The 12,112-nt window shown below is 34.5% G+C and overlaps 1 protein-coding gene and 1 non-coding gene across 2 annotated transcripts in view; one reads left to right on the top strand and one right to left on the bottom strand.

Annotated features, from left to right (window-relative positions):
* The window catches only part of ANGPT1 (angiopoietin 1), a 452,838-nt gene that overhangs the window by 158,172 nt on the left and 282,554 nt on the right, over window positions 1-12,112 (top strand). The gene's annotated exons all lie outside the window — the stretch shown is intronic.
* LOC118971040 (U6 spliceosomal RNA) lies at window positions 5,175-5,278 on the bottom strand. The gene has a single exon (XR_005059293.1). It is a non-coding gene; the product is annotated as a U6 spliceosomal RNA (small nuclear RNA).

The raw sequence follows: 12,112 nt of genomic DNA, 5'->3' as shown, positions 1-12,112 counted from the left end.
TGATTTCTTGTGTCTGACTTCTTTCACTTATGTTTTCAAGGTTCATCCATGTTGTAGTATGTATCAGTACTTCATTCCTTTTTATAGTTGAGTAATATTCTAAGAATGCATCACAGTTTTATTCATGCATCTGTTGATGAACTTTCAGGTTGTTTCTATCCTTCAACTATTGTGAATAGTGCTACTGTAGGCATGTGGTTCCAATTTGATGTAAGAAAATAGTTATTCCTAAAGTTCATGGTTTCCTTGTGGAAAATGTAGAATCCTGGTAGATTATACAACCATAGGGTACAAAACCAGTAACTCTAAAACCTCTGTATTTTATTTGAGCAGAATGACTTGTCACTGCTATTTTCCTGGTTATTCCCTCATCTCAGTTGAAAAATCAGATATTGGAGCAGTTTGAGATAACAACATAGAGAATGACTGCTTGTTTTGGGAGGAACAAATAAGAACACTTAATGAGAATACAGACAAATGCATCATAACATTAGTTGTAAATTATTAGAGAAGAATCAGCAGTGTGCTAATAAGTGGTCAAGACATAAATATTGTATTCTTTAGGCTTTACAAATATAAATTTAGGCAATAAGTTACTTAAAAAAAAACCAGAACAATACGAACAAGGAGGTGCTTAATCTCTTCAGCCCAAATTTTTTAATATGTGGTCACCTTTGTGTCTTTAAATGCTACAGAAATTAAATGTAGAACACTTGAAAGTCACTCAGGTCATTTTTTTATAGTCCTAGAATTAAATAACTGTCTAGAAATGTTTTTAGGTGTATCCCCAAGTAAGTTCATTTCTTTGTATGGCACCAGTCCAGCTCTTGTCACAGCATTTCTTGTTAACTTTTTCAATTAAGTGCTTGTAACAATGGTTATACATTAGAACCTCCTGATGTATTTTCTTTTTTCTTTTTTTAATGAAGTATAATTGATATATAGTCTTATATTAATTCAAGTATACAATGCAGTGGTTCAACAGTTGCCTATATTATTAAATAGTCATCCAAACTAATGCAGTTACTGTCAACATAGAAAAATGTTACAGAATCATTATCTATATTGTCCATGCTGGTCTACTGTCTCTGTGACCAAATTATATTAAAGTTGAGAACTTTTGTGCACCTTTATCCACCTCACCCTACCCAGTTACCCACCCACCCAGCTTCCTGCCATGGTAACCACTTGTCACTTCTCAGTGTCTATGAGCCTACTGCTGTACTGTTAGTTGTTTTGCTTTGTTTTTATATTCCACAAATAAATGGAATCATGTGATATTTGTCTTTTTCTGCTGGACTAATTTTACATAGCATAATACCATCTCGGTACTTCATGTTGTCGCAAATGTTAGGATTTCTTTCCTTTTTATGGCTGAATGATATTCCACTGTGTGTACGTACCATATCTTCTTTATCCATTCAGCTACTGATGGACGCATAGGTTGCTTCCATACTTGGTTATTGTAAATAAACATGGTGGTGCATATATCTTTTCAAATCAGGGGTTTTATTTTCTTTGGGTAAATTCCTAGAAGTGGAATTACTGTTTCAAATGGTATTCCTATTGTTAGTGTTTTGTGGAACCTCTATACTGCTTTCCATAGTGGTTTTACCAATTGACATTCCCATCAACAGTGTAGGAAGGTTACCATTTCTCCACATCCTCACCAACATTTGTTATTTCTTGTCTTTTGAATACTGGCCATTCTAACTGATGTGAAGTGATAACTCATTGTGGTTTTGATTTGCATTTCCCTGATGATTAGCCATGCAGAGAATCTTTTCATATTCCTATTAGTCATCTGTATTTCTTCTTTGACAAAATGTCTGTTCTGATCCTCTGCTCATTTTTAATTAGGTTATTTAGGTATTTTTGGTGTTAATTCAAAGAGTTTTATATATTTTAGATGTTAACCCATTATCGGATAAATGGTTTACAAATATATTCTCACATGCTGTAGGTTGCATTTTTATTCTGCTGATAGTGTCCTTTGCTGTATGGAAGCTTTTTAGTTTGATATTTTCCCACTTGTTCATTTTTCATTTTGTTTTCCTTGCCTGAGGAGATGTGTCCAGGAAAAACTTGTCATGCTTATGTTCAAGAGATTTTTGTCTGTGTTTTCTTCTAAGAGTTTTATGGTTTCATGTTTTACATTTAGGTCTTTAATTCATTTCAAGTTTACTTTTGTGTATGGAATTAGACAATAACCCAGTTTCATTCTCTTGTGTGTATCTGCCCAGTTTTCCCAACACTAGTTATTGAAGAGACTGTCTATTCCCCAGTGTATATTCATGGCTCCCTTATCATATATTAATTGACCATATATGTGGGTTTATATCAGGGCTTTCTGTTCTGTTCCATTGATCTGCAGGTCTGTTCTTGTGTCAGTACCATGCTGTTTTGATTATTTTAGCTTTGTAGTATAGCTTGAAATCAAGTAGCATAATACCCCCAGCTTTGTTCTTCTTTCTCAGAATTCCTTTGGCTGTTCAGGGTTTTTTGTGTTTCCATATGAATTTTAGAACTTTTTGTTTTAGTTCATTGAAAACTACTGTTGGTATTTTGATAGGGACTGCATTGAATCTGTAAGTTGTTTTGGACAGAATGACCATTTTGACAATATTAATTCTTCCTATGGGATGGATTTCCATTATTTGTGTCTTCTTTAATTTCTCTCCTGAGTGTCTTATAGTTTTCAGAATACAAGTCTTTCACTTATTTGGTTAGGTTGGTTAGTATTTTATTCTTTATGATTCAATTGCAAATGGAATTGTTTACCTGGTATCTCTATCCCCTAGTTTGGTGTTAGTATATAGGAATGCAACAGACTTCTGTGTCTTAATTTTGTACCCTGCAACTTTGCTGAATCCAGTTATTAGTTCTTATAGCTTTTTTTTTTTGGTGAAATCTTTTGGGTTTTCTATATATACTATCATGTCATCCACAACAGTGACAGTTTTACTTCTTCCTTACCAGTTTGAATGCATTTTATCTCTTTATCTTGTCTGATTGCCATGGTAGGATCTCCAGTACTATGTTGAATAAAAGTGGTGAAAGTGGACATCCTTGTCAAAGAAATCCTTGACATTCTGGATTTTAGAGGAAAAACTTTTAGCTTTTCATACAGTGTGATGTTTGTTGTGGGTTTTCCATATATGGTCTTTATTATGTTGAGGTATGTATCCTCTATACCCATTTTGTTGAGAGTTTTTATTATGAATGGATGTTGAATTTTGTCAAATGTTCTTTCAGCACCTATTGGAATGACCACGTAATTTTTGTCCTTTTTGTTACTGTGGTGTGTGTTGATTGATTTTCAAATATTTCACCTCTTGCAACACTGTAATAAGTCTCACTTGGTCATGAAATATGATCCTTTCGATGTATTTTTGAGTTTGATTTGCTACTTTTTTGTTCTGGATTTTTGCATCTATGTTCATCAAGGATATTGGTGTATAATTTTCTTTTTTTATGGTGTCTTTGTGTGGTTTTAGTATTAGAGTGATGTTAGCTTTGTAGAATGAGTTTGGAAGTATTCCCTTCTCTTCTTTTTGGAATACTTGAAGAAGGATGGGCATTAGCTCTTTCAATGTTTGGTAGTATACAACTGTGAAGTCATCTGGTACTGGGATTTTATTTGCTGGGAGTTTTTTTTATAACCTATTGAATTTTTTACTGGTAATTGGTCTTAGATTTTCTGTTTCTTCCTGGGTCAGTCTTGGAAGGTTCAATTTTTCTAGGATTTTGTATATTTTTTCAGGGTTGTCCAGTTTATTGGCATATAATTTTTCATAGAATTCTCTAACTCTAATAATTCTTTGTATTTCTGTGGTATCCTTTGTGATTATTCCTTCTTCATTCCTGATTTTGTTCATTTGTGTATGCTGTCTTTTTTTGTTGATAAGTCTGGGTAGGGGTTTGTCTGTTTCATTTATCTTCTTGGGGAATGAGCTCTTGGTTTCACTCATTTTTTTCTACTGGTTTATTCCTCTCTCATTTATTTATACTCTTATCTTTATTAAGATCCCCCTTCTACTAACTTGGGTTTCATTTGTTCTTTTTCTAGTTCTTAATTGTGAGTTTAGACTGTTTGTTTGGGATTGTTCTTGCTTCTTGTGATAGGCCTGTATTGCTATGTACTTCCCTGTTAGAAAAACTTTTGTGGCATCCCACAAATATTGGACTGTTGTATATTTGTTTGCATTTGTCTCCATATATTGTTTGATTTCTGTTTTGATTTGTTCATTGATCCATTGATTATTTAGATACATGTCATTTAATTCCCATGTGTTTGTAGGGTTTTGTGGTCTTCGTGTAGTTTATTTATAGTTTCATACCATTGTGGTCTGAGAAGTCGCTTTTTACAATTTCAGTCTTTTTGAACTTATTGAGGGTCTTTTTGTGGCCTCCATTCTGGAGAACATTCCATGTACAGTTGAAACAAATATGTATCCTGATATTTTGGGTGGAATGGGTCTGTAAATATCTGTCAAGTCCATCTGATATAATGTGTTATTCAGAGCTGTTTCCTTTTTTATTTTTTGTCCAATTGATCTGGCCATTTAAGTAAGTGGCCTGTTAAATTCCCCTAATATGAATGAGGTGCAGTTTATTCTCCCCTTTAATTCTGTTAGTATTTGTTTTAGATATTTATGTGCCTTTCTGTTGTATTCATATATATTTATAATTGTTATATTCTCTTGTTGGACTGACCGCTTTATCATTACATAATATGCTTCATTGTCTCTTGTTATTTTCTTCATTTTGAAATCTATTTTGTCTCATATAAGTACTGCTAGTCTTGCTTTTTTCTCCCTGTTATTTGCATGAACTATCTTTTCCCATTCCTTCACTTTCAGTCTGTGTATGTCTTTGAGTCGGAAATGAGTCTCTTGCTGACAGTATATAGGTCTTGTTTCTTTATCCATTCTTCCACCCTATGTCTTTTGGTTGGTGCATTCAGTCCATATATATTTAAGGTAATTATTGATAGGTATATACTTATTGCCATTTTATTAATTGTTTTCTTGTTTGTTTTTTAGTTCTCCATTCCTTTCTTCCTCCTTTATACTTTTATTATTTAAAGGTTATCTTTAGTGTTGTGATTAAATTTCTTTTTTTTATATATGTATCTTTAGGCTTTATGTTTGTGGTTACCATAGGTTTATGGATAAAAATTGGAGTGCTTCACATATTTGCATTTCATCCTTGCACAGGGGCCATGTTAATCTCTGTATCATTCCAATTTTATTGTATATGCTTCCTAAGCAAGCACCTGATGTATTTTCTAAAGCACCATCATCTATACTGCACCCTAGATCAAAACTGAATCAGAATGTTTAGGGACAGTCCCAAGCATGTTATTTATGTAACATTCTTATGTGATCCTAGGGTGCTGCCGGGGTAACAGAGTGGTGAATTAGCTAGTGATTCTTAAACTGGGTAAGCGTTAGAATTAACCTGCAATGTTTGTTAAGAACAAGAAGCTTTTAAGAGCTTGTTAAAGGGAAACTCAGGTTTCTGGTTCAGTAGTTCTGAGTTGGGCCTGGATTTTGCTCTATAAACACTATTAAAAAGACCCTAAGTGGCATTGATGCTACCAATGCAAGAGTCAGCTTTGAAGAGAATGAATTTACCCTGTCCTTTTCACTCAGTGTAGATGAGAATATGACTGGCTAAATTCCTGCATATAAATACTTTGTAATTGATTTTTTTCACCTATCTTCAAGAATTTTCTTTAGCATATTTATATGATAAACAGGCCCTAAAATCTGATGGCCTGGTTAAAATACTACTTCTATTTAATTTTGGTCATGTTCCTTACTTTCTAAAGCTTCAGTTTCTTCATCTGTGAAATGGATATGATATGTTTGTTTTAAGATTACATCTGAAGATGTATTGACATACAGTAAATATATCATGATTATTACTTTAATAGATAATGATTTTCAACTATCAAAACTTTCTTTTGGTTTAATTGGTTATCAAGTTCTATACTTCTTACTGGTTTAACAAGTAAAGAAATGTATGGTAAGAGTCAGGAAGATAATTTGGGAATACAAATGATCAGGTGATTTTAAAGGACTTACTGAGAGTTTGTATACATGTCATAGTAAAAGCTTCATCTCTAGTCAGAAATCCCTGGGTTTGAGTATGCACCTGAAACTTCTCTAAGTCTGTTTTTTCTTTGTATAATGGTGGTAATAAAAATTCCTACATTTTGGGTTATTGTGATTATAACAGAGCAGATAACACAGGTACTATGATTAGCACAGTCCTCAACATACCATAGGCACTCAAGAAACGTTAGCTATTACTCAACTGAGGGTAATTGATTCCCAAATGCTCCCTTAAATATTAACTCTCTTCCCCCCCACTCCTTTTGAACTGATGTGTTTTTCTGGCTCTTTGAGAGATGTCAGGAAGGAATGTAAATTCTCTAAGGGATATACAACTTTTGAAAAGATATTTATTTACTGTTTCCCCAACACTCTTTCAAATGCAAGATGAAAAAGTAGAGAAGACATAACTTTTCAGACATTAAATAACATCACTGTTCTTTACATGACCAGAATTAAGAGAAGAGCTGTTGAAATTGCTGGTCAATCCTTAGTTTCAGTTTCAGACCTTCAGTTGGGCATTTCTGTCAGTGGACAGCCACTGCCAATCTCTAGCCACAACTCCTGGTTAGGGTGTAGGCAAGTCCTTCATGTACTCTCTGGTGGGGTAAGTGCAGAACCCTCTGTTTCAATAGGAACAACCCCCAAGCACTCTGGACAAAATGTAAACTGATTTTGAGGGAATGCAACAGCTACAACAGTCTTTTTGCTCAAATATATTGATGTGAAGTATTGTTTTCTTCATTTTTCAAGAGAGGATGACTCTATTGTGGATGGCACTAACTCATGTTTCCCTAAGTATGGTAAACATTTCACTGGAGACAGGAAATATTTTATAGGTGGTACAGGAACAGATATTCATTTTAATATACTGTATTTATTTTATATATTTAACGTATATGTCAAACAGCACACGTGCTTAGTTTCCCACATACTCTTCTTTAAGGTAAGTTTAAGATATGTAGAAAGCCTAAAATTTCGGTTAAGGAAGTTATTAGATAAACAGTAGTATATGGGACATAAATACAGTAAACTTTTCAGAATTTATGGGTACTTCATTTAAATTTGCCATTAAAATGACTGGTTTTTGCCTGTCAGTTTATGAACTAAGAATCTGTTTAAAGCTATTATATTTTCACATGTTTATTGGAATTTATATTTCAATTTAATTGCCGAATTTCCAGTCTGATTAAGAGCCTGAGGGGAAGCAAAATTAGTATTGGAGAAAAAATAGATTAAGTTTCCCTTGCTTAGGTATAAGTCATGTCAAACTGTATATTTCTTATAGATTAATTGTAAAAGTGTTTTCATTCTTTTCCGTTTTATCAGAGACAAACACTTGCTACTCTATTTCCCCATCCCAGGAAACAGAATGGGGTAATATATGCCACAAGTCTAGTCATAAAAGAAGCTCTTGAAAATAAGGTCTTTTAGATGAATTGGCTGGAACTAAATCAGATAACAAGTAATGGTGATGAAGCCATAAATGGCATCCACATTGTTCCCATGGTTTCCAGGGAATAAAATTCTCCTCATACTACCAATTGAGACTAGTTTATATGTCTGTCCTACTACATGTCTCTGTGGAGTAGTGTATTCTTACTGAATTGCTTCCAACATTTTTCATTCATTCAATACATATTTATTGAGCACCTGTTCTGTGTCAGGCACTCACTGTTCCAGGTGCCGAGGAGGCCGCAGTGAGGCAGTACATTGAAGTCCTTGCCCTCAAGGAAACCAGAGCTCTTTATATAAGCTATACTGTAAATATGATCAACCTCCCATATTAAAATGTGCTTCTTAAATATTGTGATTTTCAAGAGGTTCAGAAGTATTTTTAAACAATTAAAAGGATGAAATATTAGGGAATAGAGTTAGGTAAATATAGTCATAAAATCCAACTAAGCAAGTTTAAAAGTAGGACCATTTTTGAACACAAGAAAGAACTCACATTTAGAAACAGCAAGAAGTAACATTTAGAGCACTCGATGTGCTCTAGACAGTGTGCTCAGTAGTTTATATCCAACATCCTATTTAATCTTCACATCCCCCTTACAAAAATGATACTATATCATCATCTTCATTTTATGGGTGAGGAAACTAAGCTTAGATAATTAAATGTCTTGTCCAATCTAATCCAATCTTGTTTAATAGCATAAGCAAGAAATAAACAAAAACAAAAAGTAAAGCAGTCTGTCTCCCATCTTAGCCACTGTGGAACAGTTTATCCAATCTGGCAGGAGGGAAAAGAGAAGATTTTAACAGGGAGTATAAAAACAAGACAAAAAAAATGGTAGATTTTAGAAAAATTCAGGGATCTTATTTCCACATTTTCATCTGAGTTAGCAATATTTGTTAGAGATACCTTTTTTTCCCCCACAATTCACTGTACACAAACAAAAGTCCTATATCTTTTAGTCATTGCTCAATTGAGGGCATTTATCAGCTTGAATACAAGGGTTACCTACCATCCACATGCCATTAGGTACATGATTCATCAAATGTTAATTCCAGCCATTCCTTTCAAATACATGTTCTTTCTAAGTTTCTGAGAACATGGAATATACATGTTCTTTTTTGAAGCTGGAAAAGTTTATGCAAAGAGACACTTGCATTTCTCTTGTCTAAGAATCAAGACTCTTGTAGGGAAAAAGAGAAGAAAAGAAATAGTAATTGCAAAGTGCAATGAAAAATGAATGAAATATACTTTATTCCTGTAAAAAAAAAGTAATTACGAAGTGGCTTATATGCTTTTTCTCATCTTACTGGGTATCCAGCAGAAAACTGCATTCTGGTATGAGGGGAATGTTGGCATCTGTATTTCTGCTTGTGCAGTCTCCATCTGTTTGTTTTCTTTATGACTTGGGTACTTGTAGAGGTAATCTCCATTGTAGAATTAACAAGTAACTTTGCACTGGAAGATATTTCTGCAATGTGTCTTGAATGGTTGGTCTTCAACCATAGCATGTCCACGAGTGGCTGGGAGTGTTAGGTACTATTCCACTGCCCATCTTGGGATTTGCTTTCAAATGTGTGGACTTTGAGTCTCTTTTGTGACTCTCCAGAAACTGAGGTTTTGGGACTTAGGCAAATCAGCACATGAAAACTTACAAGGGGGTGTGATACTTCTCTGTCTTCAGATCTCATTATCAAAGATTAAAGTAAATAATAGTTTTCTGGACTGCAAATATTTGTTGAGTGCCACCTATATGCCAAGAAGGGGGGATAGAGTGATCAAAAAGACAGACACAGTCCCAGTTTGGGGGAGGCTCTAATCTAGTGTGAAAGACTAACATGAAATAACTGACTTCATGTTCACATTAACAGCCTAAGTAACCAAGATGTTAGCTATGTCCATAAATGGAGCAAGGACCAATGGTTCTTCTCATTCACCCTAAAGAAGTCACTTGCCCCAAAGCATATATTTTACTAAAAAAGATAAGGGATTTTATCTCACAGGAAACACCATTTCACTGAACATCTGTGCTCAATATATCTTCCCAAGTGTCTGTAGCCACACAGCCACATGTTTCTTCTCTCCACTCTTCTCTAAACCTCTCTAGATCCCATCTTCCATTTCCAGATCTTTCCTTTAGTCTCTTCTTTCTTAGAACAAACTGATTGTGTCTTAGCAACTTCCAACTTGCATAGCTACAACTAAAAACTGATTTAACAAGCAAGATACCCACCAATTACCAGGAATTTCTCTCATCAGAAGGCAGGGGAATATTTATATAATAGTTTTTCTTTTCCTCACCTGATTATATGTCTCCACCAATGCAACGTCTTCTTCACCCCTACCCACTACAGTGTCTCCACCTTTTGCCTCATATTTGCTTCACGAAGCACTCACAAAGTGCTGTCAGTCACCAGGTGGTACCCTCCATCTTGTTTTTCTCTTTTAGCCCTGTGTGGTGTTGCCATCTGTTGCAGACACCTTAAATGCCTGCATAGTTGAATGAAGGGGTCTTGGCTCTACCTCCACGATTACAGCAAACTGCCCTCCTTTTAGATGTAGCTTCCACTGCCATAGTCCAGCTGATATTCTTGATCCCTAACAGTGCCACAGCACAGCAGTGGAATATGGTGCCCTAGAATATCAGATATATATTAAGAATATATTCATAGAATATGTGCTGAATTACATTGTGTTCAGTATGCAAGGAAGAGAATGCTTTCCCACCACTCCTTTTGCATATCATTTGTCATATGAATACTAGAAGAGTGCTGGATGGTATTTTTGAGAAATAAACTGTATTTTATTTTAAATTGTCTGATTTTATTTTGGAGCATGGATGATGCTTAAGATATGTAATAGGTGATATGGCACGGGACTAACCATTCAGAATGGATCCAAAGTATAACCTGAACAATCAGGTTGGTGCATACTGGTCATCTTAGCTTAATATTAGCTCTGTGGGAGATCATAACATTAATCCATGAAGGCCATGGGAAGAAGGAGAAGACCAGTCTTAATTATAGATGTGTATTGCTCCTATCCTCTAAATTTAGGAAATGTTTTTTTCCTGTTTCCTTATAGTGAGGTATTGTTAGAGGCATTATAGCTCAGTGAGACATGAATGTGCATTCCAGGGTTAAAAGGATTGAGGATCAAATTCCTGCTCTGTGCCATAAGATATAACAGATCTTGGGCAGTTAACCTCTATTTACCACTGTTTTCTTACCTGCAAAATGCAAATAATAATGCATAATTCTGAGAGTGCTGTAAATATATTAAATGAGTAAATTAATTTGCTAAGGGTTAAAAAGTGTTATGCATTATTTTTGCATTATGTTCTTGAGTCTAATTCATTCTTTTAGCATAAGTAAGGCACACTCACCAAAAAAATGCAGCTGAACTGTACTACATGAAATGTATTACATGAACTATAGTCATGTAGTAGCCAGATACTACAGAATTAATTAGCTCATTCACTCATTCATTTATTCTTTCATTCCTACAACCAGAGTGGAGAGGTAAGTGCTAGGGAATTGATGATGAAAGACAGGAGATCACTTTATAAGCTCATAGCTAGAGGGGGAGACAGGCCAAAAAAGAAATAATTTAAAAAGGGATATGAGAAGTACTATTATGGAGATCTGAAAAGAAGGGTTATTTTTATAGAAAGAGCCACTTATTTAACCTAGAGAAATTAGGAAAGCTTCACAGAAGACATAACTAAGGCTAGTTCTTTAGACAGATTTAGGGTCATCAAATTTTAATATAAATGGAGTTCCAATATAAATGGTAGTCCTTGTCCCATAGGAAATTTCTGGATGAGCCTAACATTTACTAAGACTGTTGCAGAAATGAGATCAGAATCTTAAGGCATACACTTCCTTATTCCAGAGCTCTGATAATGCAAATGAAATAAAAAGATATAAAGCTTTCAAGATCAAGCTACCTTAGTATTTAATTGAATAGACTTAGTTCTTTAGAACTTCTTTTATAAACTTTTTTGGAGGTGTGGTAGAGGAATTTTTTTTAAATCTCCTGTTCTTGACATTACTTCCTAAATTCTAAAATCTCCTAAACTGCACCATTTCTGAACAATCAGCCATAACCAACAGTACTGTTATTGATTAGGTTCAGGTCCCTGATCGATCATATGGTCTTCAGCATGTCAATAGGGTCCTCAAATGAACCCGGTGTCTTCTCAGCTGAAGTCCCAAAACATGAGTCCACTCTGCATGTCCCTGTGTGTTCTAGTTCCTTAAAGTTGGTCTTGAGACATTTTTTTCTAGATTGACATTAGTACTTCCAATGCCATGTCTTTTTTTGTTTCTTTTTTTTCTGAAAAATAAGTCACTTTTTCTCTTACTGTCTCTCTGTACCCTCCCCCATTTTTATTTGCATTCATCCTTCCCTTTCTTAGTTGTCTAATTTTCCCTCAGAAAATTATGTATTATTTCCTTTCATTTGTTCGTATTGGAAAAGTTTACATGAATTAGCACATGTAGATACATATATGCACATGTGCACATGCACA

The sequence above is a fragment of the Manis javanica genome, chromosome 2 (assembly GCF_040802235.1).
Source record: "Manis javanica isolate MJ-LG chromosome 2, MJ_LKY, whole genome shotgun sequence".
Classification (NCBI taxonomy): domain Eukaryota; kingdom Metazoa; phylum Chordata; class Mammalia; order Pholidota; family Manidae; genus Manis; species Manis javanica.
The sequence above is the reverse complement of the archived record's forward strand: the minus strand, read 5'-3'. Positions and strand labels throughout refer to the sequence as shown.